Genomic DNA, 12,273 nt, shown 5'->3' with positions numbered 1-12,273 from the left:
TGATGTCATCAGTGTGACATATGGAGCTTTCCCATATACCTGTGCTTTATACTGCGTTTATTGTTCCTGATTTGAGCAGGACACTTTTTCTATTACTGATGATGTGATATCAGTCTGTCAGTTGCCAGAATGTATGCAGACGTAAATGATGTTTTGAGTCACTTAACAATGACAAAAATACAATTGTGTAAGTGAACTTGCCATAAGAGCATTCACGCCAGCTGAGAGAGGTAGACTGAAAAACAAAACAAATGACCACACTCTGGCTAAAGAAACACAACAAAAACAGGAGGATGGAGGGAAGGAGTGGTTACTGCACCATCAATCATTTGAACATCAGCAGTTATGGTAAGTTACTTACACTGCTGTACTATACACTTCATAATTTTTCACTGCTGAAGTACCTGAGCCACACAGATAGATTACCACAGCTTAGAACAAATGGGAGGTGTAAGCCAAAGATTACAGTAGCTGGTGGAGAATGGTCCATTCAAATCCTGACCAAGACATGGAAAAGGTATATAGCTTGTAGTGCTTTGTAAAAGTATTTCTGGATCACCAAGTTGCTAATTCTAGAATAGTTCTAGAGTCCAGTCTTTTCCTTTAAATGAAGCTGAGTGCCTGATAAAATGTGCCTTGACTCTGTCTGGAATAGTTTTTTGTGTAGTGAGTACAAAAAGGTAATATCCCGAGGTAACCATTTGGAAATAGTATGCTTTGACACAGGTTGTCCCTTCTTACTTTCATAAGAAATGAACAGCTGATTGGAAGTTCTGAAAGATTTTATTCTTTCAAGATAGTACCAGAGTTGTCTGTTGACATTTAAGGAAAGGATTATTCTTTGTCTTTGCCTCAGTTTTGAGTTCATGAAAAAAAAAACAGGGAAATAGTTTTGCTTAAAGTAAACTCAGATACCACTTTAGCTATAAATGATGGATTAGTTCTCAAAAAAATCCTACTTTTATGGAAAATGAGATAAGGTAGAGCCACCATAAGAGCTTGCAGCTGAGACACTTTTCTTGCAGAGGTTGGCGCATTGCATTAAAATTGTTTTCCATGTTAAGAAACTCAACTCATCCAGATGACCTGGTTCAAATGGAGCAAGTTTTAGCTTCTCTAGCACAAAATTAAAAACCCAAGGAGGAACCACAATTTTTCTTTGAGATGTGTTATGTCATACCACTTTAAAAATGTTCACACATGAGAATTCATTGAAAATGGGGAATCAGGGGGCAGATATGCTGAAGTAGCTAACAAATGAATCTTGACAGAGGAGTAAAATAGGCCACAGGAAAGTAACTCCCACACATCTTTAACAGCAGAGAAACACCAGCCTCAAATGAGTGCTGTTTATGTTGCTGACACCAACTAGCAAACCTTTTCCATTTGTTATATATTGTTTTGTACTGCAAGGTTTCTTGTCTCAATTAATACCTACTGCACAGGCTCAGTAAACAGGTGCCTAAAAGATATTAAGACCCTATAATCTATGCAGTCAATTGACGTTGTTTGGGGTTGGGATGTATCAAACATGCTTGTTCTTGTGTGTGTAGAGCCATTCTTTGAGGACTTTTGTGGTAATTGCCCCAACCAATTCCAACAGAAGGAAGAACCAATGATGCCTGGGCCAGAAGGGATTTACCACAATGATCTTGTGGGATTCCTTGTTAATTTACTCTGGGTATCAGTGAAAATGGTGGAAAGGCATATAGGAACATTCCTGTCCAAGGAAAAGAAAAGGTATCTGTCTCACAGGCCTACTCTCATGGAATTCCTAAGCAGAATTTTGCCAGATGGTTGTTCAGAGAGGAGGCAAGGAGGTCGACCTGAAGAACTCCCCACAGACAGAGCAAATATTGGAGGACCCCTTGATCTAGTTTCCATTTGTGAAGATCTGCTTTTGTCCTGCTGAGCTTGTCTGGCACACAAATTTGCTGTGACGGAATTTAGGATGTCTATAGAGTGAGATTGTGCTGTAAAGCTATATACCGTGCTAACATGGCTGTTCTGTAAAAGAGGTAAGATCTAGTTCCTTATTGTTTATTTTCCACATCACCATGGTATTGTCTGTAACAACTTGAGATGGTCCTGCAGAAAAAAGTCAACCCAGCTTAAGGAAAGCCAACTTAAAGTTGAGTCGGTAACCAGATCCATGGATGGCAGCAAGCCCCAAAATTACTATCAATGGCTATGCTCGTGCATAGAGTTTTACACACTTTTTGCTTAGTCTTCTTTTCCTGATGCCTGTTGTGATTTCTCTACTCCTGACTCATAACTCATCCTGATTTTGCTTTTTCCCTAGGCAATCCTCACATAACAAAATAGGAATGAGTGCTTTTCTGAAAATATGTATTATGTTTCCTCCAGTCTCATATGAGCATATCAGTGATACGATTTAGATATATACTGAGTTTGTTGGCATGACCAATCTCAAATTAATATGTTCACTATGATCACAGTAAAAACACGAACTTCTCTGTAAACAAGATCATAGTTCCACAAATATCATGAAACTGTCAGCTACGATAAAAAAGCCTTTATTCCACAGTGATAATAAGAATTGGTTAAGCACTTTCATCTACAGATAGTAGACTTCCTTAGAACACTCTACAATTAAAAAAGCTGGGTTTAAATACATAAATTCCTCCAATCAGATTACATGATTAATTGTAGTCAATTGTCTTTTAAAGTGCTCAGTGCAATAATAACTTATACATACATTTCTCCTAATACAATACTGCTAAAATCCAATAAAATCACTTACTCGTAAAATATGCATCTAATATAAATACTTTTTCACTAATTTATTTTTGCTTCTAATACTGGTTTAATGGAAATACTTTCATTAATACCAGAATAAACAGTTGCATTTAACAATATCTGCCATTTTATCTCCTTCTCACCCAGTTTTGCCTTTATATTTCCACCCCAGGGTTTGATTTTACATGCTCTAAAATGGCAAACTTAAAACTATCACAACTTGGGCATCCGACTAAATGTCTATACAGTGCATTTTTGTGTCTTTCTTACTTATGCAATAAAAGTGGTCGTAAATCAGATTTCTTAAACATCTGTCAGTTTTTCCCACATAGTAACAAGGACATCTGACGCATTTAGCCAGATATATCACATGTTGTGTCCAACAGTTACCCTTCTTAAATCTAATCTCAGTTTGATTGACATCCCCCAATGTTAATCTCCTGTCTTCCAGTATAGCAAAGCATTAGTTACATTTTCCACACTTACTAGTACCCCCTACCACATCCTTCTCATTGTTGACTATAAGCCCACCTTCAGATTTGCTTTTTAAATTCCAACCTGTCTTAAATACAAATAATGGCTTTTCCCCTAATTTCTCTGCTACCATAGCGTCACTTTTCAAAATATTCCAATTATTACCTATAATTTCTTGTACGTCTTTACTATGTTTATTATACTGTACTATACACATTCTTTTGTAATTCTTAATGGGTTCACTCATAATCAATCCACTAGGGGTGCTGAAATTTGTAACACCTAATAAGGGTACATTTTTTTGCCCCATTCTTTCTGGACATAACTACTGATATCACTTATGAGTCTAGAGGGGTAGCCCTGTCTTCTAAGCATCTAACTAATGTTTTTTTAACTCCTGCACCATTTCATGATAGTCCGACATCATACGTGCTGCATGGATGCACTGTCCTTTAAAAATGGTCCACTTCTGCCCCATGGGATGGCAACTTGAATAATCTAGATAGGCATTACTAAAAGTATCTTTTCTGTAGATCTTAGATTTAAACCCTGCTGGGGTTGAATAAATGTAAGTGTCCAAATATGGAATTCCTACTTTACTAAAGCTATGGGTAAACTTAAGAAACTCACTAGCCATGTTTAAGTCATTAATAAAATGTCCATCTCCTCTATAGTGCCATTCCATAAAATAAAAATGTCGTCCAAATATCTTACATAGCAACTAACATACTAAAACAGTACGTGCTTAAATAAATACTCCTCTTCCCAATCTAGAAGAACAAGGTTAGCGTATATGGGGGCACAAGCTGCCCCCATAGCTACACCCTTAGTTTGTTTATAATATTCTCCTTGGAAATAAATGTAATTATAACTGAAAACTATTTCCATAAATTCTGTAATAAGTGCTACTTTATCCCAAACAAATTGTGTGTGTTTCTGAATACTATTAAATTGTTAATCGCTATGTAATCCAATGTAACTACTGTCTGTTTATTTTACTGTGGAGCTTTTCTCCCCGGGCCTCCGCTGAAAATGGACCCACGTCCAGTCGGACACTCCCGGTCAACAAATTTAAATAAATAAAAATAAATAAATAAATAAACTATTACTGAACCTAATAATACCATCTTACTTAGGAATACAAGAAAAAGATCTATGACATCTATGGTTAAAAAAATAATATCTTCCTTCCATACTTCTGGTTTTAATCGACTTAAAAAGTCCAAAGAGTCAATAATTATATGGTTTACCCTTTTATATATTAATTTCAACCAGTTGTCAATAACCTTACCATACGGAAATGTTTTGGATTTACTCCCAGAAATTATGGGGCGAAAAGGTGGATCAAGTACATTCTTGTGGACTTTAGGAATACCTACTATTATAGCTAGTGTGGGAAATTCAGTTTTTAAAAACTTAAACAAATTTTATCAGTTCTCTTGTGTAATAAAAATTCTTCTAGAAACAAATCTATACAACGGTAGCTAATGTTTACTTCATTAAGTGAGGATGTTTCATAATTACCAGAACTGTGCAATATATCATATATATTGTTCATATAGTCATTGCTCCAATGCCGCCCCCTTTATCGGGTTTCATAATGCGAACATTATCATTACAAAGTTCATTCAAAGTGGCATATTCTTCCTTATTCAAATTATATTTTATATTGATATTTTTGTTATTTGCAAAGTATTTATATAATTCTTCAATGACTACTTTCTCATAAGCTGCTAAGGTGCTATTCATAGGGGGTATGAATGCACTTCTTTTCCTAGTTTCACATTCAGTAAAAGTCCCCCTTTCATTCTGAAAATATAAAACTAAATTTAGTTTCCGTAAATATAGTTTAAATTCCACTATACAGTCCACTAAGTTGACCTAAGTACTTGGGACGTACTTCATCCCTTTTGAAAACAGTGACAAATGTTCATTTTTTAACTTAAAATGTGTATAGTTGAAAATATTAAAATCACCTAAACTAAACTTAACGTCATTATGTTGAATGATTTCCTGTCCTATGTCTACCTTCTCTGGTTGCTCTTGTTGGGCCACATTCTGTTGTAAGGTGAGGTGTCTCGATTTACAAATACCAGGCCCATATTGTGCTCCCTGTATCCTCCTTGCCATCCCATATTTGTTTCTTCTAAAAAATTACTCTAGTTATTTCTCCATCCTATCCTATTATGTAAATCTGTGTCAGCCCTAAATCCACTAGTCTGTCCTTGTTTATCAAAATGGCGACTTCCAGTGTTAGTTTGTTTATTCCACTTATAAACTTGTTTTTTTTCATAATGTTCAGTATTCCTTTTCATTTTATTGCACTTCCTATCATATTGTTTTTTACTATTCTTTTCAGCCCATACATGTTGTTTATTGTATAAACTTTCCCATTCACTAAATAACAAATCTTTCAGTTTAATCTCATTTAAATGTTCAACTTCTAAAAACATTCTACTTAATTTATTATTGTTACATTTTATAATGAATTCCGTAAATTTGAACCCAAATCCATCAAACATTTGACTACATTCAGTAATATTAGTTTAATTTAAGTCAATGCCCATAGGTTGCTTGAAAAAGCGCATACCCATGGGAACAATTTTGAGTTCAATACATCTTTTTAAATACATATTGTCCAACTGAAGTCCCTTAATGATACCCAGCTTCTTCCCAAAGTCAAAAATGTATTCTTTTAAAGTTTTGTTGGTACCACTATATTCCGCACCTCTAGCAGTGTCCCGCTTGCTGTTTCCATTAAACTGGAAGTCAAAATTAGCTTTGAAAAAAGTGTCAAGCTCTCATTGTTTGATAGAAATAACATTTGAAGCTTGAGAGATATTGTCAACTGAAATATTTACAGTACCTTTAACCTGTTGGTTTCCAACAACTGAATAAGTTTTTTTTGGCACTGTGCGCTTCGGTATAGCTCCTGAAATGTGATTGTCCTCCGAAATGTTGCCTCCACCTGTTATTCTATGCTCCAAGGCACTAGTGCCCCTAAATGCCTCCGCAACACAACAATAAGAGGGTCCAGACACACTTGACACGCCATTACCTTGACCGTTGGGAAAACCACCTAAAGCAGTACTTCTTCCTGCGTACGGCTTGACGTAATTAGACTCTGCTGCCTTTCCTTACCACTCTCAGCCTTTGATCATATCGATTAGCCGAGTAAGCTTTCCCTTTACAATGGCCATTTCCGATTGTAACTTCTGTATTTCATCCTTCCTGAGTGGTGAAAACATGGATGGCAGCTCGTCAAGGGAATCCATGGTCTTGTAAAACTAACAACTATGAAACCACAAGACACAGCAAAATGCCACTTGTAAAACCACAGTAAAAACACGAACTTTGCTGTAAACAAGATCATGGTTCCACAAATATCATGAAACTGTTAGCTATGATAAAAAAGCCTTTATTACACAGTGATAATAAGAACTGGTTAAGCGCTTTCATCTACAGATAGTAGACTTCCTCAGATAACTCTACAATTAAAAAAGCTGGGTTTAAATACATAAATTCCTCCAATCAGATTACATGATTAATTGTAGTCAATTATCATTTAAAGTGCTCAGTGCAGTAATAACTTATATATACATTTCTCCTAATACAGTACTGCTAAAATCCAATAAAATCACTTACTCGTAAAATATGCATCTAATATAAATACTTTTTTACTAATTTATTTTTGCTTCTAATACTGGTTTAATGGACAATATGGGCCGGGTATGCTTTGCTATACTGGAAGACAGGAGCTTAACATTGTGGGATGTCAATCAAACTGAGATTAGATTTCAGAAGGGTAACTGTCAGACCTAACATGTGATATATCTGGCTAAATGCATCAGATATCCTTGTTACTATGTGGGAAAAACTGACAGATGTTTAAGAAATCTGATTTACGACCACTTTTATTGCATAAGTAAGAAAGACACAAAAAATGCACTGTATAGACATTCAGTTGGAAGCCCAAGTTGTGATAGTTTTAAGTTTGCCATTTTAGAGCAAGTAAAATCAAACCCTAGGGGTGGAAATATAAAGGTAAAACTGGGTGAGAAGGAGATAAAATGGCAGATATTGTTAAATGCAACTGTTTATCCTGGTATTAATGAAAGTATTTTCATTAAACCAGTATTAGAAGCAAAAATAAATTAGTGAAAAGTATTTATATTAGATGCATATTTTACAAGTAAGTGATTTTATTGGATTTTAGCAGTGTTGTATTAGGAGAAATGTATATATAAGTTATTATTGCACTGAGCACTTTAAATGACAATTGACTACAATTAATCATGTAATCTGATTGGAGGAATTTATGTATTTAAACCCAGCTTTTTTAATTGTAGAGTGTTCTAAGGAAGTCTACTATCTGTAGATGAAAGTGCTTAACCAGTTCTTATTATCACTGTGGAAAAAGGCTTTTTTATCTTAGCAGACAGTTTCATGATATTTGTGGAACCGTGATCTTGTTTATAGCAAAGTTCGTGTTTTTACTGTGGTTTTACAAGTGGCATTTCACTGTGTCTTGTGGTTTCGTAGATGTTCACTATGATCTAAATGATAAACAGAACAGGAACATGGTTACATAGGTATGCTGGTGGTACCTAGAAATACAGGGTCAATATGAAAATATTGAAGCATTTTATTTATTTAACATTTGTTTACCAGGAAAGTCTGACTTGGAATGGAGCCAATTTTCAACTTGGAATGGAGTCAGTTTTCAGCAGAGACCCAGGGAGAAACGCTCCAGACACATGTCTTTGTGATGGGGGATGAAACTAGAGTACCCAGAGAAAACACACACAAATGCAGGGAGGACATGCAGACTCTGCACACTAGGTATCTCAGCTGAGAATCAAACTGGAGAACCTCTTGCTCTGAGGTGACAATGCAACTGCTGCACCACTGCACCATGGAACATTTCTAACTTGCTCCTGAGAGAAAAATGAACTCTACTGCAGAATACTTTCAGTTCATGATTTCAGTTATAAAAACACATCAAAAACTATGTATCCTCACTGCAAATGAATACATTTGTGTAGTGAGGGGAAGGTAGTACAAAATCCAGAAAATTCATCACTTTTTTTCCAAGAGAAAAGTACATGATTTTTAATACTGACATAATGATAAAATAGTACCAGTAAATGCATAATGAGGTGTATTGCTCACAGTGAACAGAACACAAATCCCTATCACTAATGGAAATTGAGAGTGATACAAAATTCAAGACTGCCATTGTCAAATGCCTGTAAATGTCTGAACTTACATTTGAGAATTCTCATTGAAATTTTCATGGAAAAACAATATAATACTTGATTGCAAAGTTATTTGAAGCCTGCTATTATACTTTTATGGATGCAAATATTATCAATACTTCATCTCCAAATTCTCCAATTTCCTACCTGCAACAGTACAAGAAGGTTTGCCCATGGTGATTCTACTGATGAAAATGATCCTTTTCTGGACAAATATACAAGAATTTGACATTTAATGCGTGCAATGATAAGCAAATATAAATATATTGTGTGCAATGGCTGCATTACCCACCGTAAAAAGAAATGATATATCCACATGAAGTGGAACCCATGTAACATGGCAGACTACCACTACAAAAAGAATGTGCATGCTTATGAATAAAGTGTAGCATCATAATCCTCCTTAAACAGATCTTTGCCAAATTTTCAGGAAAGTATAGTTGAGTTCTTATGAATAAAATTAATCTAATTACTTTCATTTGTTTGTTAAAGATTTAAATGAATCTCAATACTTTTTTCTCCTAAATCTGAGTTGAGGAGTGTAGTGAAGTGAAATGGAATGGACGTGGCTTAAGAAGGGTGATTTTTAACAGAGTAGAGTTGAGGAATAGAGCATAGATACAGAAGTTTGAGACAGCTAGACTTGGAATATATATATATATATATATATATATATATATATATATATATATTGTTCCTCAACTTAAAGTTAAGTAGGCACCAGATTGTGGAATGGCTCTTGGCCCCAAAATTGCAATCAACACCTCTGCTTGAAGACATGATTTTATAAACCTGTTGCTCAGTCATAGATTCATAGGTTCATAGGTAGGTACTAGGCTATCGGCCTAAGGACCTAAGTAAGCCAAGCCAACAAGGTTCCCTGGCTTATGCCACCCAAGAAAGTTAATTTCCTGTACCCCTGTTGAGCAGAGCCAAAGAAGTGTTCCCCAGGGTGTATTTCTTATTTCCCATCCACTCATCAAGATTTTTCTTGAAGAGTGCTAATGAGGGACTTTGCTTGACATAAATGGGTAGCTTGTTCCAGAGTATGGAAAGTCTCTGGAACAGGACTCTATCCCTCTAGCATGTCCTGTTTATTGTGGTGACAAGGTTTAGGTCCCTAGAGCATGTAGCTTGGAGGGATTGGGATTTCTTTAGGTGTAGCATGTTCAACAGCTCTGGGTTTCACATAGCTTTATATGTTAGGCAGAGATCACCTCGGAGTAGGTGATATGGTATGGTGTAAACCTGGAGTTTTTTGAGATGGTCAGTGTAGGACATCTGTTTGAAGCCAGTAATCCTCTTTGTGAGATAGTTCTGTGGCCTTTCCAGCTGCTACAGATGTCTTATGAGGTACATTCCAAAAGGGGCAGTGTACTCTATAATGGGTCTGTGATGACTGGTAGAGAAAGGTGAAGGCTGCCAGCCTAGCCAGGTATAATTGTGCAGATAATTCTATCATTTGTAAATATGAATGTTGAACTTAAAACACTGTGACAACATTGCCATCTGTTGTAAAGAAAGCTAAGTCAAGCATTTCTTGTTGGACCTCTAAAATTAAAATTATTTCATCACTGCCTTTGATGTTTTACAAGTCAGCTCCAGTGCGGCTAGATGAAGGCTTTCTGCCTATTGTTTTAAGGCTAAAGTTAATGACCAGAACCTCTGAAATTAAAATTATTTCATCACTGCCTTTGATGTTTTACAAGTCAGCTCCAGTGCGGCTAGATGAAGGCTTCCTGCCTATTGTTTTAAGGCTAAAGTTAATGACCAGAACCTCTGAAATTAAAATTATTTCATCACTGCCTTTGATGTTTTACAAGTCAGCTCCAGTGCAGCTAGATGAAGGCTTCCTGCCTATTGTTTTAAGGCTAAAGTTAATGACCAGAATTTTCATATGGAATGTCCTTTATTGCTCTAAGTGTAAAATAATGTAAATGCAGTTTCTGTCAGCCTGAGAACACCAGGAAAGTGTAAAAGATTATGTAATGTTTAGCAGAACTTGAGTTTCAATTTAAACAGTGAGAACCAGAGATTATGAAGTATTTTTGTCTTGATATCCAATTCATCAGCACTCTGCCTGTTGTCTTATGTAAGTTATCTTAGACTTGTGTTTTCTTTTAGAGAGCTAGAAATTAGAAGGTTTAGATTAACCCCCGGATTCATGAAGCTTGGCGCAAGGCCGGCGTAAGGCTTGCGCCGGCCGTGTGGCATATATATGGTGTAGTAGCGCCATATGCATATTAATGAAGGTGCGCTGCCACCACATCCACATGCATAGGACATGTGCGCGAGTGCATGGGGCATTACTAAGCTGCGCCCGGAGGCGTGTCAATGTCGGCTGTCGATGAGCAACCTAAACTGCTGAATATTATAGTCTGCCTGCAATAGTAATAGCACCTATCAGTGTCCGTGGATAATGAAACGTATGCAAAGCATGCAAGACAGTTCCCGGCCACATAAAATTGAGAACCAAACAGAAATGCACGCAACATAATATGAGTTTCCATCCATGGAACAAATTATATTTAAATCGTGTGTCCGTAATGTACTGCACTGTAAGTAGTTATACCCAGTGGAAGTGAAGCGCATCATGTCAGCGCGCCGCCAATACACACATCTAGCCCCATGGGCAGGGTCACCAGCAGTCTCACAGTGGTAGTGATAGTACACAGCTGGGCAGTTGTGGCCATATAACAACCATAAAGAAACCTGACAGTCCATATTGTATACCAAACTCACACAAACATATGAATATTAAAATGTGCTCTACACATGAACAGGAACGTAACCAGCACATATACATAGGATGCTATATGCGGAACCGGGACATCCAAATGCAGAACCCATGCATGCAAATGCAATATGCAACATCCCCTGTATAGCACATAACCCACACCCATGTCCGAATGTCCACCTAATCCAGCTACCAGCCTTGCGCAGCTGTACACCTACACATAGTGAGTATTCCCCATATGTAGTAGGAAGTATCATCCTAGGCAGTGTCAGGATTGCAAATATGTATCCCACATTTGTAAACATCCCATCACAGTTACGTAAATCCAAATGCCCGCGCGTTCATGTTTTGGCAAAATGTGTGTACATCCCGCGTGGGATAAGTAATCTGTTGAAACATCAGAGTTGTTTACACGCCACGGTGTCTAGTACTGTACACATCTGGACAAAACATGTATGTGTAGTCACGGTACTGTTCAGTTTCTAGACAGACATGCAAAACATACAATGCAGGATGGAACACCTGTCCACCATGCAGGTCTCCCCACTAGGGTTGCCACCTGTTCAGATGCCCAAGGTGGGACATCTTTTGTAGAAATGTGAGAATTTGCAGGATAAAACATACCCCCAGCCAGTGCAAAGGACAGAATTACACTTGTTTGCCAAGATAAAAGCTTATTTCATAGCATTTGAATTGCTTATGCTATCCCAAATAATAGTTACGTGTTTCAGATACAAAATACCTGTATCATGCAACTATTAAAGAAAATAAGAAATATACTTTTGTCTTAAAATCACAGGACATTTGCCATGTCTTAGGTTTCATTGCAGGACACAACTGTCCAAAGTGGGACTTCCCCTCGCAAAGAGGAACAGGTGGTAACCCTACTCCCCACTGAATTATCGACAGTATATATTCAACTCAATCACATACTGACACCACCTCTCAACCTATTACAGCAACAAAATCTGGACAAAGCCTAAAATGATGGGTGGACAAATAGGGACAGATGTAAATACTGCTCTCACAAACTTTGAATGTTCA

This window comes from Protopterus annectens, chromosome 6.part0 (genome assembly GCF_019279795.1).
Source record: "Protopterus annectens isolate FY-2018-M chromosome 6.part0, PAN1.0, whole genome shotgun sequence".
NCBI classification, from domain to species: Eukaryota; Metazoa; Chordata; order Ceratodontiformes; family Protopteridae; genus Protopterus; species Protopterus annectens.
The sequence above is the reverse complement of the archived record's forward strand: the minus strand, read 5'-3'. Positions refer to the sequence as shown.